At 38.4% G+C, this 20,045-nt stretch overlaps 1 long non-coding RNA gene across 1 annotated transcript; it reads left to right on the forward strand.

Moving 5' to 3' along the window:
* The first annotated feature begins 1,206 nt into the window (after positions 1 to 1,206).
* Positions 1,207 to 19,386, forward strand: LOC140532860 (uncharacterized). The gene is made up of 4 exons (XR_011976704.1): positions 1,207 to 1,329; positions 2,906 to 3,072; positions 14,573 to 14,814; positions 15,097 to 19,386. It is a non-coding gene; the product is annotated as an uncharacterized lncRNA (long non-coding RNA).
* The last annotated feature ends 659 nt before the right edge of the window (positions 19,387 to 20,045 follow it).

Here is a 20,045-nt window from a genome sequence, read left to right on the forward strand (position 1 = left end):
TAATGAAACAGTGTCTACCCTCAAGAAATTTGTGTGGTACTGGGGAGAAACAACATAGCTACAAATAAATAAACACAAACTAACTTGGGCCAGGGCAGCTAGGAGCCACAGAGGATAGACTGCTGGCCTTGGAGTCAGGAGAACCTGAGTTTACTAGCTCTGTGACCCTAAGTAAGTCACTTAAACTCATTTGCCTCAGTTTTCTTATCTGTAAAATGAACTGGAGAAGAAAATGGCCAACCATTCCAGTGTCTTTGCCAAGAAAACCCCAAATGGGGTCATGGACCATCAGACATGACTAATCAACTAAACCACAACAAGTGGGAGTCAAACACAAATACATGGAAAGGGGTGAGTGGGGAAAGGTCTCCTGAGCTCACCTCTGAAGGAAGCTAGAGCATTCTAAGGGGCAGAACAAAGCAAGGAGAACCACCTGACCTTCGAGTAACTCCTATTTTTTAGAAATAAGAACTGTCACTAACTAGTTTTATGTTTCTGCCAGACTAGAAAAGCTTTCTCCTAGGACTGTGCACAGAAATTGTACATGAAAGGGGCCCCAGAAATACTTGTGGGCTCATAAAAATGTAAGTAATTGGAGTGGGGGGAACTTCGAACACAAAAACCAGGCATCCCCAAATAGGGCCTTGATCCCCAAACTCCTCCAGGCAAGTCAGAGCCCAGCTTTAGTCTAACATTCCAGCATGTTATCCATAGAACCATCTGTTTTCATTGTCCCAGACTGGTCCTCTTTTATTCTGTAGTGCATTCCACTCTCGGTTCAGACTGTGGTAAATAGTGAAAGACACTCCCCTTAAATATAATAAAATGCCACTCTGAAAGGAGACAAAGTGCCAGGCTTCCAGACGGTTTCAACTCATTCTCCTGCTAGCACTATCTCAGAGTAATCTCACTCGTTAACCAAGGTTACTAATGTACCTTATCTTCATCTTCAAAATAGTTGGATAATGTTAGAATATATATATCATAAAAAGTATACTGTTTCAACAGTACCGTTCCCAGTCTGTATCTGCCACATCTGTATCTTTAGATGTCAATGGTTCATACCAGGATAATGACCAAGAGTCCAGATCCTTTTTTTGTGTGCGTGAGACTTTAGACAAATGATTAAACAGTAGATAAACACCATTATCACTAAACATATAAATAGATGTTTGTCTTGCAGCCCAGCATTCCTTGCGTAGAGAACATGGACTTCATTATGTAGCTGCGAGAATGTAGACAGCCTTATTAGGAACTGCTTAATCATCCACTCATAATTTCAAAGGAACACAGGAATCTTTCTTTCCCAGGATGAAGGAAAGAACCGTGGTGAGTGAAAAGGAGAGTTGATAGTCTCTTGTAGACTGAAGGGCCAATGGAGTGCACCTTGCACATTATAGGGAATAAACTAGATACGGTTTAGAAATAAGTCATAAAATGAAAATGAATTTCTGTCAACACATTGATCATTTCAACAGTGGTGGAGTGTCGTTGCTTTTTTGCTTGCTCAGCTGGAATGTCAAGCGTTATACATCAGTCCTCAGAATAATTCTTCATGTCACAGGCCTGTGAATACTCATCCAGTTCTGGAGATGGCTCATTAAACTCAGAGCGAGGGTGGGCCACTTAGCATGAAGATGAAATAACAGTTTGGACTCTTTCCAGAATGTGGTTAAGACACAAATCTCTTTTCTAGAGCTTTCTCCTAGAGTAGGACTTAACTACTAGCCATCAGCCTAGGAAGGGCTGGCATTGTGGCCAAACTAGGACTTATGTTCCAAGACCTTCCATACTTTGGAAAGACCAGAATAAAATACTACACCACCCACCAACTCCATTGGCTTTATAGAAGGTCTAAGGATAAGGTGGATGACTCTATAAGAAAAGCAAGTTATAAAAATGCCATGTAGGTTATTATAAGAGGGGTATTTTAGGAGTGATGAAGACCCTTGAACAGCAATAGCACCTGATTCATGGTGCAAGATAGTTGGGATTCCCATTTGGACAGTAACAAACATGGAACAAGATAGATCACTTCCTTCACTGTTTAATTGGAGGTGTTATTTGCGATAGAATATAAATTGTCTTTGTCATTTATCAACCTATTAAAGGATCTCCTATTTGTGAGGCAGGAACTTAACTTGAAGGATATTCAAAGATGTTTCCAAAGTCAGAGAGGATTGGTTTCCTAGCCAAAAATAACAGTAATAAATCGTGTGTGAAGTGTCCTTACCAGGTAATTATTTGTGTATCAGATTAAATGGATGTGCTGATCAAATATGTAAGAGGATATTTCAATATATTTTCAGTAAGAGTATATTTCAGTCTTTCAGTGGATTTTACCAGGAAGTACTCCTTCCGCTAGAGATGATCACAGCTATTCCACACTTTGTCATTCTCTGGTATTCTTATCCATATCTTTGTGTACATATTCCATAGATAATCCTACATATGACTGACCTGCCTCCTTTTATGGTTATACATGTTCTCGATGATGTCTTTTCTATCATTTCTCATCCCCAGACCATCATTAATAACAGTGGGCTTGTACTGGCCTGCAACTTTCCATTGCCTTTTGGGTTACCTCTAGTTTTGATTCTTTGGAAATTGTGTTATCCCATGAGTTACAACTCTGTGAGGCTATCAGGAGATAATTGGTGTTTAAAAAGATGGTTTAATGCAGTGGAGTGAAGTTCATTATTATCATTGAAAATGTAGCACAATTCCCCAGATGCAATACAATCTCCTTTTTCCCTCTTATTCATAGTTCATTGTCAGTTTCTAGAGTCTACCCAAGATAACAGAGTTAATCCAACATGGATGAATTCAACGAACTATTCATCCAACTCCACGTCATAATTTACACTTCGTGCATTCTTCAGTCTACTTTCTCTTTCCAATGCAGATGGCTATGCCAATCTCTTCTGGGTTTCCATTAATTTCATTGAGGATGACTGGATTGCATAGTGTAATCAGCACAATATTATTTACAAAGAGAAGCTCCTGGGAAAACCTCAACCTCCAAATGGAATCTCTCTTCTATTTGGACTTCGTGCTTGATGATGTTCTGTAGTGAGTAACACAAGATTAAACAAGAAGATTACTGTTTACTTAATTACTTTGACTCAAAGATAGCCACAAGGGAATTCTGAATGGTTCAGAACCAAGAAATTATACTATGACAGCTCTCCTCCACATCTTCCCAACTGGCTGATTAATATATCATACAAATTAAAATCAAAAACTCTTTAATGATGTTGTCCAATACTCACTACTGAGAGCAGTATTCAGTGGCATTTCTCATTGTTCTCAGTGAGTTATAGAAAAAAGTTATGCCTATGGATAAATTTAATATATGCATGCAGGGTAGTTTATTAAAGGGGGGCTATTAAGGCTGCATTTTGCCCTAACAATTTGGTCCATTTTTTGTAAGTCAATAAAGAACTGACATCCCATATTTTTTATATTTTTAGACAATTATGTCACTACAAGGAAGGGTTCTGAAAATCTGCGAAGGTCTAACTATTCTCTTCTCATAGTTACATCAAATATTTCACCAAAGTATTCATAAACCACTCTCATGAAGATTTTCTAGAGATGAAAAAGTAAGCATATAGGTAAGCAGAGGTATGACAGGAAATATTTAACAACTGGTTCTCTGGAGGAAAATTTATGTGCAAGACACTTTTATATTTTATCTGCATTATTAACATTTTCTTCATCACTAGTTCTAGACAACCAGCAAAACAATAAATCAAATCCTGATTTATGTGAAGTATTTGATGATTTTAAGATACAAATGCTCATATTGAAATTTAACAACCAGCTCTTGTAAACTGGTATGACATGGCTCCAGCATGCCCCTGCCAAGAGTTACCGATATCTATTGACCTCTTACTCTTTTGTGGCTACATGACATCAAAACATGAAATACAATTGCCTCCAAAGAGAGGAAAAGTGAGTATCACTTAGAGGGCAATGGAGAGGCATATGGCGGATCTGAGCAGGCTGCTATATATGACCAATAAGAAACTGCAAAGAGCAGGGATAGGAGATATCATCAAGCAACTGTATAATGGGAGGAAGAGAAGGGTTGGCTGGGTCATGGGACAAGAGTGGGGAAGGGCAGTTGTATGGCTAGAGGCGTACTGCTGGAATCCTCAGGAAAATATCAGGACAAATTGGGGAAAGCCTCTAACACATTGGATACACCCTCTGTGGCAAACTTTAGGAGGCAGCACGGGCAAAAGTTTGTTACATGAGTAGGCATAGATGAGTTTCTATCTTCATTGTTGGAAAGAACTTCAAATCAATGAGATCACAGAGAGAGTTAAGTATTTTAGTATTTATTTACTCTCTGTCTTTCTCACTGTGTCTCTGTTTGTCTGTCTCTCCCTCTTTGTCTCCCCCTCTGCCTCATTCTCTCTGTCTCCCTCTCTCTCTCTCTCTCTCTCTCTCTCTCTCTCTCTCTCTCTCTCTCTCTCTCTCTCTCTCTGCCTCACTGTCTCAGTCTCTCTGTCTCTGTCTCTCTGTCTCTGTCTCTCTGTCTCTCTCTCTCCCCTGCCACCTCACCCTCTCTGTCTTGCTCCCTCTCTCTCTCCTCTCCCTCACTGCTCTGTCTCTCTCTTCCACTGGCTGTTTCTGTCTCCATCTTTTTGTCTCTGTCTCTCTGTCTCTGTCTTCTCTCTCTCTCCACACACACACCAACACACAGAGACTTTTGTTTAAGTCCTGCTTCACATACATACATGTATACATACATGCATACTGGCTGGGTTAACTTGGACAAGTCACTTAACCCCTCATTGCCTAGGCAACTCTCCAAGACTGCAGAGCAGTTGTTGTTATTACATCAGTGGTTCTGCTCCACCATGAAATCACAACTCTGAAATAAATCAAAGTTTATGGCTGCTCACCTTTTTCTTTCATTTGGAACTTTGCCATTTTGAGCTATCTTGAAATTCATTTCACTATTTAACTTCCAGAATGGCTTTCCTTCTATGTCATCAGGTCCACTTGTTTTCCCTGGCTTCATCTTCTTATGTACCAATGATTATTTACATCCCTTTATTGTCCTTCTTTGGGGTTTCCTTGGTGAATACGGTTTTGGAGTGGTCTACCATTTCCTTCTCTAGCTCTTTTTACAGATGAGAAAACTGAGGTAAAGGGTTAGGTTGACTTGCCCAGAGTCACATAGCTAGTTAAGTGTCTGAAGTCACATTTGAACTCAGGTCTTCCTGACTCCAGGCCCCATGTTCTATCCTCTCTGCCACCTAACTGCCTTGTTGCCCTTCTACTCTAATTGGTAAAGACTCTGGGGATGATCTTAAACCCCACGTACCCTCAGTTGGTTCTCGCCCTCATCTTTCTTTCTTTTTGCCATTTTATGATGCAATGCTTCTTCAATCTTCCATCTTCCTCCTCCAAAAAGGTTTTTGAAAATAAGCTTTTGTTTTCCTCTGCATTCTGTGTGTGTGATAAGGAGATTGTGTCTGTCAACTGAAGTGACAGGGATTCTTTTAGTTCCCTCACTGTAGTAACTGTGTGGCATTTGGTACAATTCTCTAAGAGATTCTGCAGAGCAAAATTCATGTCTTTTATTTTGTTCATTTCCCACTTTCCAGAGTTTAACAACTTGTTGATAGTTGCTATAACTGTACATAGGGTCATCATTTTATTTTTATCTTATTTTCCCCTATTTGTCATAGATTTTGACCTTTAACCAATAGATGAGCTGATTCCTATACACAGCCACACAGCCGATTATGAAATGATTTCTACATCAGGTAGCTAATTGTTTCTTGTCTGTGAAGATACAATCAGTTTCTCTTTCTATGACGTCGTTAGATATTTATCACTTGTCACTAGCCCCTTCTGACATCCTTTTAATAGAAAGTATTCATAATCAATAGGCATGAGGTTTTTGAGTCATCCACAAACCTTTGATCTAACTGTGTCCTCCTTCTTCCCCTGGGTCCACCTTTGCATCTAAATCAGCAAGTATACAGGGATGTGTCTACTTTGTTTAGAGAATCTTGTCAAATTCTTCATGAGATTTTGTTTTCATAAAGAAGCAACCATTATCATAATAACATTATAGTTACATTATACCTATTATCTGTCAAAGTACTTTCCCATCTGATCTGATCATACGATAATGAGATTTAGAACTGAAAGGAACTTAGAAACTATCTAGGCTAGTTGCCCCATTTTACAGATGCTTACATCAGTCCTATGAGTTGAGTAGAGAAAGTGTTATTTTACCTCCCTTACCGCTGAGCCAGAGAGAGATTAAGTGACTTGTACATAGTCACGCAGGTATTAGTAGTAGAATAGGAACTTGAGTCTAGATTTCCTGACTCTTAATCCAATGTTTAGGAATGAGAATAACTTTTAGGAAGACAAAATTTTTGATAGAGAATCCCTATCAGACCCCTATCTCTCTGTGGAAAACTCCCTCAACTCATACAGCCACTTTCTCCTTACTCCATGTATCCTATCAAAACTTAAAATCATGGCAGGTCAAGAGCACATCTTTCTAACTGATTGATTAGTATATATTTTTTATGTCTTATTTGTTTTATTTTAATTTATGGAATAAATCTAACATTTCCATAACAGTATAATTTTTCAAAAAGACGATTGCACTTGAAACTGAAAATCAATTATGTACAGTTTTCTATTCCTTTTGAATATGTAATAAATTTTCCACATAACTTTCTTTTTTTCTTTTACTTTCTTTTTGTCAATATCTTCATCAAAATCTGGACAGATAACATCATCAGGTTTGTCTCATGGTCCTTATATGGAGGACAAGTTGAAATTTATAAAACTTTCAGTTGCTGCAGCTGGAAATCCCCAAACAATGATATTTGGTATTCATGCTTGTGATTCATCATCTATCAGTGCAAAGAATGCTTTTAGGTTAGAGAATAACAACTTAGGAGACCCTGCCCAAGAAGCTCATGATGTTAACCATTAAGCAAAAGACAAGCCAGACTGTCATGAGTGAGTGCATGCTTAAACTGGAGATTGTCTGCCAAGATTTTAAAGTATTTTCAGGGGCAAAAGGGATGGACAACCCTAGGAAAAATGCAAAGTAGGGAAAGTTAGTCTTCTCTATGCTTTTATCTCATTCAAATCCATTCATCTCACCTATCTCCTCTAGACAGCCAGTGTTTGCCTCTTACTCCAGCCACAATTTTTTTTTTAGAGCTAGAAGAATGTCAAGGTCACCTAAGTTCAACTCCTTTATTTTATAGATGAAGAATCTGAAGCTCATAGAGGTTAATTGACTTCACCAAAAATTACATAGTTGAATGATAGAGCTGCAGTAAAAGACTCTGATTCCTGGTCCCCTGTTCCTGAACATCTCCATGATCCCTTCTAACATGAAAAAAAGCAGTCTGGTCAAGTGAGTCACACCAAGGTGTGGTCCTTCCCAGGAGTAACCGCTTCTCAATGGAAGACTCTGTGGGGAAATTCATATTTAATTAATTCAAAAGAATGAATCTCTTTTGTTTCTGTTTCATATATATGTTTCCATAAGCACGCATCTCCTTTTATAGAATGAAAACTCCTGAGGTCAGAGATTGTTTTTTTTTTTTGTTTTTATATTTGTCAGTGCCCTGGCACAGGGGTGGGCCACATGTGGCCCTCTAGGTCCTCAAGTGTGGCTCTTTGACTGAATCCAAACTTCACAGAACAAATCCCCTTTAAAATAAACTATTTGTTATGTAAAACCTGTACTCAGTCAAAAGGCTACACCCAAGAACCTAAAAGGTTACATGTGACCTTGAGGCTGCAGGTTCCTCTCTCCTGGTCTGTCACATAGTAGGTACTTTAAAAATGCTTATTGATAGATTGATTGATGAGGGTATATTTTTAGACACTCTATTGTTTGCAAGGGAAAGATACTTTGGGTGAACTAGGGCTGAACTTGACCAAGTATTAACCTTTTATGTGCCATGGACCCCTTTGGAAGTCTGGTCAAGCCTCTAAACCCCTTCCTAGAATAATGTGATAGTATATACATAGGATTATAAATGGAAACAATTATATTCCTCTCCTCATTTCTCACCTGCCTGTATTACTTTTGGTCTTCTCTGACTGATTTCTCCACTTGGCTCCAGGATATTCATTATTATATATATCTCATCATCCTCTAAGATCCCATCAGCCTTAGTACTTGGCCTCTTTACTACCTCTGATTGGGGGGTGTGGGTATGAACCCCAAATCCTCTAAGGAGAGAGCTCAGCTCAGATAGTTCTTCGTTTCTCACCTGCCTACACAACTTTAGGATTTATGAGATTAATTCCTCCCACTATGTCTTCATCACTTCTCCTTCCCCTCAAGTCCTCTTCCTACTGCGCTTTTCAACTCCCTTTTGCATTGCCTTTCCCCCATTAGATTATAAACTCCTTGAGGGCAGGGACAGTTTTTCTTTTTTCATATTTGTATACCTTGCACTTAGCACAGTGCCTGGCAAATAATAGGAGCTTAATAAATGTTTACTGACTATTGATTATATTGAAATACAGCTGTCAATTTAAAAAAAAAAGTTGTTGGGCTCCAGATTAAGAATCCTTCTCTAGATGTTATCCAAGGTATCTTACAGCTCTATTATCTTATTATTCCAACTTGAAGAAATCATCAGGAATGAATAAAGACCAGTAAGGCCAAGAGTGAATATATCACTTTGAAAGGAAAGAGTGAGGTTAATGACTTTGTGCAGCTCTATCCTATTCATATCCAATTCAATCACAAGTCAAGACATCACCCTCATGATGTCTGAGAACAAAGAAACAACAACGCTACACCACATTTAAGCAAAGTCAATGCACATGTGCATATATACATATATCTTTATACAGATGTGTGTTGTGGTAGCTATGTAGATATATAGAATCCTGATTATATATATATATACTGTCCTTTCCATATGCAAAGATAGAACTTCCAGAATCAATGGAGTATTCACTTGGAAGGATTTCTTAATAGCTGTGACAGATTAGGCCTAAACCATTCACACTCCCACTAACGTTCTCAAGACAAGTAAAATGTATTTTTGAGATGCCCAGCTGGCCAACTGATCCATAGTAATAAAGATGTAAAATGAAGAATTTATTTTATATGTAACTATTGGAGGGGAAAAATTAAGTATCTTAATGGACAATGAGAAGTCAGCAATATAGTGCTATAATTTAGAATGCGAGAACATTCCAGGGTAGGTTTGGTGTTAGAAAGAAGACCAAATTGCTTCCAGATATCTTCTCTGCTTGGCATGGTGCCAGATACGTTCTTTGGCATTTTCAAGGAAATTGTTTGTTTTGACACCCCTACTAAATTGGCGACCATACGCCAATAATGATGAAGATGATGATGATGGCTAGCATTTATTATAGTACCTCCAGTGTGCCAGGTACTGTACTAAGTGCTTTATAGATATTTTCTCACTTGATTCTCACAATAGCACAAGGGAATAGGTACTATAATTATCACCATTTTACATGTGAGGAAACTGAGGCAAACAGAGGTTAAGTGACATGGTCACACAGTACATATCTGAGGCTAGATTTCAGTACTCTATCTACTGTGCCACCTAGCCGGCTCTATCATTATCAATATCAGCCAACATCTAAATGGGAGATTTTGATAGCAAGACCCAGAAAAAAAGGACTCAGAATAGAGACTGAAGGATAGTAAGCATAGGAGAGGGTGTTCTGGTGAAAGGAGAGGTTGCTGAAAGCATATAAGGAACATGAAGCAAACCTCCCGTTATATTTACCATGGAGTTAGGACCTCACTAAACTGGGTATAGTTCTGGGCTCTATAGCTAAAGACTAGAAGACACAGTTCATGACAAAACTACAGAAATTATGATTAAAGGGCTAGAAAAAAATCTTATACTGAAAGATGAAAAGAATTGCCTTTATCTAGCTTGTGAGAGGACTTGATGATGCTTTCCAATATATAAAACAGTTTGACAGGAAGCATGGTGACCAGCTGTTCCTGTTCCGTCTCCATGGGGGATAGAATATGGAGGAATGGGCTTAGATAGCAGCATGGGGGAATTTAGGTTGTGTGAAGTTTAAAAATTCCAAAGAGGATTATTAAACTCTGGAATGAGTGACTGGGGGGGGAGGCGGGAGGCTGGTAATGGCATATCCTTTTCTGGAAATCTTTAAAAATAGACCAGATCTTCATCTATATGAGAAGGCTTAAGTATAACAATGCCTGAAGGCAAACAGTACATTAGGCAACTTTTCAAGGTTCCTTATAGCCCTCTAATTCCGAATCTATTGAGATGTAATAAATAAAAGAATAAACATCCCATGAGTTCTCAACTTTTTCTTTCCTGGATACTTGGAACACACAACTGAATTTGTTGTTCCTCCGGAATTCTGTGGAATTTTCACGAGTGTCTAAACATAGTAAACCAGTAAGAATAACATGTCACATTTAGCTAGCGCTTTCAGTTTTGAAAATTGCTTTATAAGTGTTAGATCCCTTGATCTTCACAGCAAAACTGTAAAATTTAGTAAATGACCACAATAATATGAAGGAAAATAATTCTGAAAGTTCACAGAACTCTGATCGTGACAGCAAGCCATCATAATTTCAAAGCACTGATGGTGAAATGGGCCATCCAGCTGTTGGCAGAGGTGATCAACTAGAAATGATGCAACATATTTATAGATATGGTCAATGCGTTGAGTGGTATGGCTTAAACATATTTATTAGAAGGTAAACGGGAGTTTCAGTGGGTAGTAATAGAAATGAAACAATAGAATATCATTAAAACATTTTTTAAAATAGACAGAAAACAAAACAGTTCAGAGGGGGACACAGAAGTAATTTTTGTTACCCTTAAGTTAAATTTAACAGACAACTTAAAAAAAAAAACTAACAGAAGTATAGATATAATCCATTTCTTTTGGTCTTTGTTTACTGAAGTGTTCAAGGGGCAGCTAGATGGTGCAGAGGATAGAGCACCAGTGCAGGAGTCAGGAGGACCTCAGTTCAAATCTCATCGCAGACACTTGACACTCACTAGCTGTGTGACCTTGGGCAAGTCGCTTAACCCCAATTGCCTCATCCTGGGTCATCTCCAGTCATCCTGATGAATATCTGATCAATGGATTCAGATGAGTCTGGAGGAGAAGTGAGGCTGGTGACCTGCACAGCCCTCGCTCACTCAAAACAAAATCAAGTGCAAGTCATGTCATTATTTCTCTAATGGCATGGTCTTCTTCGGCAATGAAGGACAAACACACACACACTGAAGTGCTCATGTTTGCTACTTTCATACTAAAAAAAAGGAAGTTTATTTTTAAATAACTCATTAAATTTTTATTTTATTTTTAAACCTATTTTACAGAAAACAAAATTGAGACTGGACAACATTTAAGTGACTTGTCTAGCACCCATAGCCACTAAGTGTCTGAGGTTGAATTTGAGCCTAACTCTCCCCAACTTCAAGTTCATTGCTAGAGTCTAGCCAGTACTCTACCATGCCTCTGTATTAATAGATGCTTTCATACAGAGAAGATGGAAACTGCCCTACTGAGTTCCAAATGGAATACATTAGGCTCACAGCCCATTTTTGACCTCCTGGGCCACTACAAAGTCCTTCTAGCCCTGGTTTCCTGCTGCCTGTATCTTAACCTTATGAATCAGCCAACTTTTCTCCCTGATGGTTTGTTGTTATTATTTAAAATTCACCTCCTTCTGTTTTGAAGTTTCCTGCTTCACAGTCATGTTTCTACATCTCTGAATGGTACTGTCTTGCAGCTGGAAACCCTATGGAAGCTGATGAGTCAGGATGAGAAAAAACAAATAAACTTTTATGGCTAGATCTCTCTAAGTCATATGTTTTCATGCAGATATTTTCCCTGACTCACTCCCATGAGCACTCTTTGGATCTATTCAAGTCAAATCAACAAGCTGTTATTAAGCATTTACTATGTACATGCACTGTGCTAAGCACTGGAAATACAAATACAAGCAGAAAGAAAAACAGTCCCAGTCATCAAGGAGATTACATTCTAATGGGGGAACAATACAGAAATTTCTAGAAAAAGCTGAAAAGCAGAGTCAGGAAAGAGGAGAAGAAATGGTGGCTCCTGGTATAGGGACATGATAAAGAAAATCTAAAGAGTCAGGAGTGAAACCTGGAGAGGAATGAAGACATGGTTGGTCTGGGCATCCTTTTTAAAGTGGAGATTCTGTAACAGCCTCTATATAAAATGCATTTATATAGAACTTTAGGGTTGAAAAAGTACTGTACATATATCATCTGATTGGATCCTCATTACAACCCCATTTTATAGATGAAACTAAAGCTGAGAGGTTAAGTGACTTGCCAAGGGTCACATAGCAAGTAAGGGTTGGTCTGAGACAAGATTCAAACTCAGGTCTACCAAGTCTATCACTCTTACCAACTGTTCTTCTTCTGTTCTCATGTTCTCTCTCCCTCTCTTCCTCCTGCATCCCTCCCTCCCTCTCCCCCTATGTCTCTGTCTCTGTCTCTCTGTCTCTCTCTCTCTCTCTCTCCTGTTTCCCTCTGTTTCCTCTCATCTTTCCCAGTCTCTCCCTCTCTCTCTCCTCGCTCTCCTCTTCCCCACCTCTCCTTTCTCTCCCTCTTCTGTCTTTCCCCTTTTCTTCTCTCTCTCCCTCCCTTTCTTTCCTTTTTCTTCTCTTTCTCTCTCTCTCTTTCCCCTCCTTCCTTTCCTTCTTTCTTCTCTCTCTCTCACCCTAGAAGACAGAAGATTATTGTACTTGTTTTGTTTTTTCTCTCTTTCACTGGTACTGCCCTATACACGTATCACTTGTTTCCATTTCCATATCTGTAGAGAATCTACAGTTTCGGGATGAGTATCCCTTATTATTTTGTCGAGGGTTATGGACAAAGAAGCAAATGACAAACAAAGAACTCAATATACAAACGACAAAAAAGGAATGCAGCTGATGTACCTTAGGGCAGAGGCCTCCCTCAGTAGATGAGGATCTACCAGCTAAACTAGGCGGCGGTTTACATGTTTGATTTCAAAGCTTACTGGAGTCATCATACACCTACTGGAACAGACTTCACATTTTAAAGTTTGCTGGGATGAACAGTACATCTAGTAACAAACAACACCTTCCTCCCTCCAAGAATTAACTGTCCACACTCCCAGCCCCGCCCTCCAGTTGTCACCTTTGCTGTCAGAAATCTTTATCCATTGTCCCCACCCCCACTCTACCATCCCTTGTCCCTACTAGGACACTCAAAGTTTCAGAGAAATGAAAAGAAGCCTCTCTTCAAAACAGAAAAGATAAAATGGGGACCTTAGGACTGTGGGATCAAAAACTGCCAAATGTGAGAAGGCATCCTCTTTTCCCCACAGCTAATAGTTTCCCTCATAAAACCTTAACCCAATCCAACAACTTTAGTAGTCTACCAGATGGATATATTGTGGTACTAGTAAAGCAGGGGTGATATTAGGACACCATTTATATTGATTCTCAAAAAAAGATCAAAACAATTGTAAAAGTACCAAAGGAGGACAGCTATAACATTTTATTATGCAAGAAATACACCAGTTGACCACTGCTTTAGGGCAAGGGTTCCGAACCTGGGATCTCTGAACTTGTTTCTTTGAAGGAACATGTCACTCTGCCCCACGCCCCCACTCTTTCAGAGCTAGGTGGGTCACATCTCCCTACCAGAACCAGGGTTCCAGGGGAATAACTCTGAAGACTTGGGATGTCTCTTCTTTATTGCCATCAGCTTGAGCTCCTACTGGTTGTGTCCTCCTTTTTGTTAGTTGCAAGTGATTAGCACCCCAGTTTCATTTAGCACCAATTAACTTTTATAAAAGGATATTTACTTCAAAGTTATAGCAAGAAAAAATGTACAAATATTTTCCCCAATAACTTATGGGGTGTAATCTCCACTATATCACCCCAGTCTGGGGAGGAGGAATTAGGTTCATAATTTAGCTTTGTCTCTACATAGCAAAGATCCTCCCAAGTTCATATTCCAAGGTGACATCACTGTTGAATAAGTCTTGAGGGAAATGATTATTAATAACTAATGATTTGGGAAGATTCAGATTTTTCTTCTTCTTTTATCCTGCAGACTTCAGTCTCTGAAGGTTGAGCTAACCTTCTTCCCTATCCAGACCCCACCCAAGTGAGGGAGTCATTGTGCTCTACTCAGGTTTGGATAAGGATAAATTCTTTTAATAAAAGGTCCAAGGCTGATGGCAACTTTGAAGTAAATGAAATAACTAAAGTTCATTTGAATAGTTTCATCCCCTTATAATATTCATTCTCTCATTAATTGTTAACCAATCAGATTTGATTGCCACTCTTGGGAACACCCCCTCTTCCAATGGGCACATATATTATGAACCCACTGCCATGATTGTCTTTGGTCTAAGAGAGATGGCCCATGACCATCCTTTTTTTAAAATGCTGGCATTATTAATAAAATAAATTATAAATAAAATAAAATGATTAAATTATCCAGAAATTATGTCTCTCAAATCTTTTTAAATGCCACAATCTTTATTTTGCCTTTTGCAGGTACAGGTCAAAAAGGTTGCTTCTGAAGATCAGTCCCTGCTCCTTGGGACATTGATACTGAATTTGCTACAACACTCAGCCTAGAACCAGGTTCTAGAGTGTCAGGATGTTAGAACACCTTCATGATGACCTTTGGAATACTTTAAGTCATGAAGCTTCACTCCCTTCACCTCGTGGATGATCATCAGATACCATGAGTAAAAGAGTTGCTGAGTTTTCCCAGAATTGAAAGAAGCAAAAAGGTAGTAGCTAAAGCTTACAGGCCTTTTTGATTACCTTTGCATCCAGTTAAAGAGCCACCATGTAATTAAATGGCTGTAAACAGTTACTAAATGCCCCAGTCTCTCCTTATACACCATCACAATTCTCCTGGAATACCGTCTCCCCAGTATCCTCCATATGGAGAAATTGTACCAATTGAGTAAGTGAATGAGGTCTGCACATGCACCATACCCCCTAATACATAAATATTCTGATAACTATATTTCAATATAATTGGTTTCACCTTATCCTTTCCCTCCTAGCTACTGCCCTGGACTGTATGATCTCCAGAAACTCATCATTTTGCAAGAAGAAAGGAACTGCAAAGTTTTTCTTCAGTGGTCTCTGCCCCTGGAACCTTCCTGATTGGAGAGGATGGAGGATGGACATTGGAGACCTCCTCCTTGATCTTCCACCATATAAGAAGAGCTCTCTGGGGAATTTACCTCATCCTTTCCCCTACGTTACTTTCCTGGACTTCATGGTCTCCAGAAAAATCATCATACTGAAAGATGAAATAAACACCTCCTCAGAACACTGCTCTTCCTGGCTGCAGGATTTCATCATGTCCCATATGGTGTAAATGCCCCTTCTATCACCACTTTTCAGCTTCTTTCCAGTGTTTTCTTCCCCCATTAGATCGTGAGTTCCTTGAGCAGAGAGACTCATGCCTTTCTTTGTATCACTAGTGTTCTGCACCTAGTAAGTGCTTGACAAATGTTTATTGATTCCCTTCTTTTATATTTTTCAAAACATTATTCTGACATGGGTTCTCCAGGCTTCATCAGATTGCCAATAGGATCTAAAAAAGATTTAGAACAAAAAAGGTTAAGAATGCCTGCTTTAGAGCCACTAATATAACTTTCTCCTGTTTCAGTTTTCTTATCTGGAAAATGAGAAACTCATGGAAGCTGAACAAAATTGCTCTTTCAGAAAAACACAGAATAAGGTTAGGAATTATCCATGGCTCCTTTTTTAAAAATTAATTTTTTTTAGTTAACAAAAATTTATTTTCTTTCCTTCTCATGTCAACCATTCCATTGGAAAGAAAATGAAAGAAAAACCCTTGTAACAAATATCCAGGCTCACTGATCTCCTAAATGTCCTCCATATGTCCATGACATTAGATGAAGTGGGGTGGGGATGTAGCACCAGCCCTTTTCTACCCATTCTTACTTTGTTGCCTTCTCCTAGTTCTCCTTATGAAAGTAAATGACCATTTGTATGACAGAGGCTATACTGACAATATGTAACATGGTATTTTGCACATAGTCATCACTTAACTTTTTTTTAATGAGTTTTGAATTGAGGTGAGTTGTATTGAATTGACTGACCTTGGGTCTGCCATTGCTACAGCCTGAATTAGAAAATCTTCAAACATTTTTACTCCAAATACTTTTGGTCACAGCTCTTTCTCTAACAAGAAGATCCAATGTTTCCTGTTTCTAATTTAGTGTTTCAGTAGCTTTGTAGTTATGCTTATTTTGCAAGATTTATCCTACCAGTTTTTCCCCATTGTGATTCATCTATATTCATCCGTATATAATCCATATTCACCTATATACAGTGTTGTTACATTTTGTGCCATATTAATGTTATTTAATATACCAATACTTTGTGGATTATGATTTTATCTCAGTGTGTCTGCCTTTCCCAGACCTGACAAAGATCCTAACTTTTTCATACTTAATAGATTATAGGACCATCAATTTAGAGCTGAAAATGCCATCTATTTCAGCCCCTTCCTTTTATAGATGAGAAAACTGAGGTCCATATAGGTTAAATAATTTATCTGAGTTAACAGGTAGTGAGTGCAATGTAAGAATTTAAACCTAAGCTCTTTGATTCAGTCATTATATCACAAGTTGCTATGTTAAAAAAAAAAATCATCTAGTGAGTGACCTAATTCCAAACCACTCCCAAATTAATTCAACTGATTCTTGGATGTGCAGTGTATGATGTGCCCCTAAGAAAGTCCAAGGCTACCCACTGCATCCTGGGTCATGGTCAATCATCTTGACCTTTGTCTTACCATTGAACTTCAATTAATGAAGAAGGTAGTGAGGTTGATGACTTTCTGATGACTTTGCACAGGTCTGCCTCACTTAAATCCAATTCACAAGCAAGTCAAGACAACATTCTCATGATGTCATTGGTCCTCTTCAAGAAATAAACAAACAATACAATGTGTCCCTGAACCGTACTCAAAGCCTTTCCAGCTTGGTAGGATCCATCAGAGTTTGCTCTCTGTTGTCATATCCTTTGAGAATCCCGGTTCATGACCCCACCATTTGGAAATTTAGCGGGAAAATATTAGTATGTGTTATATAATTCTGTTGAATAAATTCATTTCTATATTCAGAGCCTGTTGTATGCCAATAGAATGTAGGCTTCTTCAGGGCAGAAATTGTTTTTCATTTTGTCTTTTTATCCCTAGTGCCTCATATAGTAGTTTGCATATCATGATCCTTGATAAATATTCATTGGTTTGGATTGGCTTAGATTGGGCCAGCCAGTGGGGACTGAAAAGTAGATGTGACCCAGACCCTAGTCTGAATGGAATGTTATAGCCATCACACAATTTTTAATTCAGGGATGGATTGTCTCCAAATGATTTCCAACATCATTAATTCCCTTGCCATCTATTCGAGGAAGCAGAAAGTTCTAGGTGCCCAACAGGGTGGCCAAAATTTGAATATAGGATTTATCTGAAAGAGAAATTATGAAAGAGGAGAAGAAGATCTTTTTTTCCTTCCTCCCTGAAATATCAGTCTTCCATGACTGAACCCCAACAAAGATGATATTTAGAGAGATAGAACAGACCTCAGATATCATCTCATTCAAATCCTTCATTCTACAGTTGAGAAAACTGAGGTCAAACATTTTCATCATGAAATTGCTCTTGTCATATTGGGTATTAATTGTACATCTGACAATCAGTCCATTTTTACCAAGTCTATCCTTGATTATAGCCCATAACCCTTTGTTATTTGAACTTTATTTTTGAAAATTCGGAACACGATGCCAGAACATTTGCCATTATCATATACATAGAAGAACAGAAAAAGAGGCTTATTCACTAAATTGTGAATCTTTGTTACATGCAGCTTGCTTTTCTGCTTAAGTTTGCAAAAAACTTAGCACATGACTTTCATAAAAAGAAAGAGAAACTGAGGCCAAAATCGATGCAGTAACTTTGTGAAGGGCACATGGGTGGGAAGTATCAAAGCCAGAGTTTGAACCCACACTCGAAATCTTAACTCTTTCAACTTACCCAAGTTTGTGATTGCATCATGCTCATCAATGGACCCAGGTTGACAATATGAAAAGGAAAATTTGGAAATAAACATATCCTGTTAATGAGCTGGATAATATTCAGAGGAGGATGACTAGGATGGTGAGGAATCCAGAGACCATGCTATTGGAAAATTGGCTGAAGGAACTGGAGCTATCAGGATAACCATGGCCCTTCCTGTCCCAAGGCAGCCCTGGAGTCAGCTGAGTTTTCCCAGTGAGCATTCAAAAAAAGCTTAAACAATTTAACAGGTATCTATCAAGTGTCCACAATACGTAAGGCACTCTGGTAAGCATTGATAATTGATGTGATGGTCCCTTTCCATACACTGTACCCTTTTCTGGTTTCCCCTTTCCTCCTTTGTATAACATGAATTACTAAGGATAAATTCATAAGGATATCCCTTAAGAAATGCAAGCTGGATTGCTGGTGGAGTTGTGAACTGATCCAACCATTCTGGAGAGCTATTTGGAACTATGCCCAAAGAGCTATAAAACTGCAATATCACTGTGAGGTCTATATCCCAAAGAGATAAAAAGCAGAGAGTACCTACTTGTAAAAAATATTTATAGCAGCTCTTTTTTATAATGACAAAATTGACAGGATGCCCATCAACTGAGGAATGACTAAGCAATTTGTAGTATATGATGGTAATGGAATATTACTGTGCTATAAGAAATGATGAGCAGGCTGATTTCAGAAGAAAACCTCAAAAGATTTATATGAACTCATGCAAAGTGAAGTGAGCAGAACCAGGAGAACATCGTACACAGTAACATCAATACTATGTGATGATCCACTGTGAATGACCTAGATATTCTCAAAGATACAATGACCTAAAATAATTCTAAAGGCCTCGTAATAAAGAACGCTATCCACCTCTAGAACAGAACTGATGAAATCTGAATGCAAATCGAAGCATACTATTTTTTACATTCTGTATTTTTTTTGTGATTGTGTTTATTTCCTTGAGTCAGTGTCTTCTTTCACACCACTACTAATATGGTAATATGTTTTATATTCTTACACATGCATAATTTATATCAAATTGTTTACTGACTCAGGGAGGGGAGAGACAGAGAGAGAAAATTTGGAACTCAAAATTTTTTAAATGAATGTTTCAAAGTTGTCTTTACATGTGAATAGGGAAAAAATATTTTTAAAAAAATGAAATGTAATCTGGAAAATAACTTCTTACTAATATTGGTTATGAAGGAAAGATTTGAATACAAGTCTTCATTGTGCAGCCTCCATTTATGTGCAGCAGCATCCTTATTATTGATTATTATGGAATTCTTCTGCAATAAAATTAATTTGATGCCTAAAATAGGATCCTTTAAATTTCAGTTTCCCAGGTAAATATCTCAATTCTCCATTTCACTTGAAGTGTGGAGACCTTAATCTAAGAAGCCCTGACAACTTACTCCATATCCTAAAGGTACAATACTACTCACCCTGCCCACTCAAATGCTCCACTATCAGGCACGGGTCCAATTCTCATTCCCCATCCATCTTGCTGCCCACTGAGTTCAAAGGGTGAGGCAAAGAGGGAAAGGAGAAAATCACTGTCCCGGCAAATGAAGCATCTCAAATATCAGCGTGAGACCTATGTTTAGGGTACCTTGTTGCTATTGTCCTACTTGGGTATCAACAACAGCTCAAGGGATTTCCAGAATTTCTATTAGAAAAATTTTCCCCTTATGTAGCAGCAACATAATAAGGTGGAAAGAACTCTGGCCTTAGTAAGGGCCAAGAGCTGTGGGATCTGGCTCCATCAGTTGCAAGTGACCTCAAGTAAGTCCCTTTGCCTTCTTAGTTTCCTCACTGATAAAACAAGGGGGTTGTTAAAATAAAATAGATGAAGAACCCCTTATAAAATAAAATCTGGGTTCTTAACTTTTTTTGAGTCATGGATTC

Source organism: Notamacropus eugenii, chromosome 3 (genome assembly GCF_028372415.1).
Source record: "Notamacropus eugenii isolate mMacEug1 chromosome 3, mMacEug1.pri_v2, whole genome shotgun sequence".
NCBI classification, from domain to species: domain Eukaryota; kingdom Metazoa; phylum Chordata; class Mammalia; order Diprotodontia; family Macropodidae; genus Notamacropus; species Notamacropus eugenii.